The sequence below is a fragment of the Arachis ipaensis genome, chromosome B10, assembly GCF_059453495.1.
Source record: "Arachis ipaensis isolate K30076 ecotype BB chromosome B10, ASM5945349v1, whole genome shotgun sequence".
In the NCBI taxonomy this organism is placed as follows: Eukaryota; Viridiplantae; Streptophyta; class Magnoliopsida; order Fabales; family Fabaceae; genus Arachis; species Arachis ipaensis.
In genome coordinates, this window is record NC_142435.1 from 34,776,797 (window position 1) to 34,778,097 (window position 1,301).

Consider the following 1,301-nt stretch of genomic DNA (forward strand, 5'->3'; position numbering starts at 1 on the left):
AGGCTTCGATCTGAGGTTCAGACTTTTAGACAACAAGATGGTGAAACTCTCTACGAGGCATGGGAGAGGTTCAAGGATTTGACAAGGAAATGCCCACCAGACATGTTCCATGACTGGGTGCAATTGCATATTTTCTATGATGGACTTTCTTATAAATCAAGGAAGGCTGTGGACCATTCATCAGGAGGTTCATTGAACAGGAAGAAGACTGTGGAAGAAGCCATTGAAGTGATTGAGACAGTGGCTGAGAATGAGTACTACTATGCATCAGAGAGACACAACACTAAGGGAGTCATGGAGCTGAACCATGTTGATACAATTCTAGCCCAAAACAAGGTGTTTGCCAAGCAACTAGCAGAGCTCACCAGGAAATTAGAAACAAAGTAAGTGGCTGCAATACACACACAAGATCAAGAGGAAGAAAGCACTGAAGGAGGTGATTGGGAAGAGGCCAATTATGTAGGAAATCAACAAAGGCAACCATATGATCCACATTCCAACACTTACAACCCAGGCTGGAAAAACCACCCAAACTTTGGGTGGGGAAACCAGCAAAACCAACATAACAAGTCCACATACCAAAACCCCAACCAAAGAGCATACCAAGCCACACAAAACACTTACTCCCAACCATCATATCAAGGCCAAAATAATCGACCTACCCAACCTAACCCGAACCAACAATTCCAAGATCAATTAAACAGGATAGAAGGAATGCTTGCAACCATGGGTCAAGACATAACCGAATTGAAAGCTTTTAAGGAAGAAGTAATCTCCAACTTGCAAAACCAAGGAGCTGCCATCCAGAAGTTAGAAAATCAAATTGGGTATTTGTATAAGCAAATCCCTGGGCCAAGTGTTTCTCATGCTGCCAAGGCTATTGCAAGGGAAGAATGTAAAGCCATAACCCTCAGAAGTGGAAAAAAGCTAAAGGAGATCTCAAGTGAACCCACAGAGGATGAAGCAAAGGAAAATGTGAGAGACAAGGAACAGGGACAATCCTTTACACCGTCTGCAACAAGAGAAAAAGAAAAAGAGGTCTTGAAGCCGTATACACCCAAAGCACCATATCCTCAACGTTTGATGAAAGGTGAAAAGGATGGCCAATTCTCCAGATTTTTGGAGATTTTCAAGAAGCTTCAAATCAACATTCCGTTTGCTGAGGCAATAGAGCAAATGCCACTCTATGCAAAATTCTTAAAGGAATTAATGACCAAAAAGAGAAGCTGGAGAAATGAGGAAACTGTGTTGTTGACTGAAGAATGCAGTGCCATCATTCAACACAAATTGCCTCAGAAACT

The 1,301-nt window shown here is 42.2% G+C and overlaps 1 non-coding gene across 1 annotated transcript; it reads right to left on the minus strand.

The window, feature by feature from the left end:
- On the minus strand, positions 1-104 carry LOC148579662 (small nucleolar RNA R71). The gene has a single exon (XR_015896106.1). It is a non-coding gene; the product is annotated as a small nucleolar RNA R71 (small nucleolar RNA).
- Between the last annotated feature and the right edge of the window lie 1,197 nt (positions 105-1,301).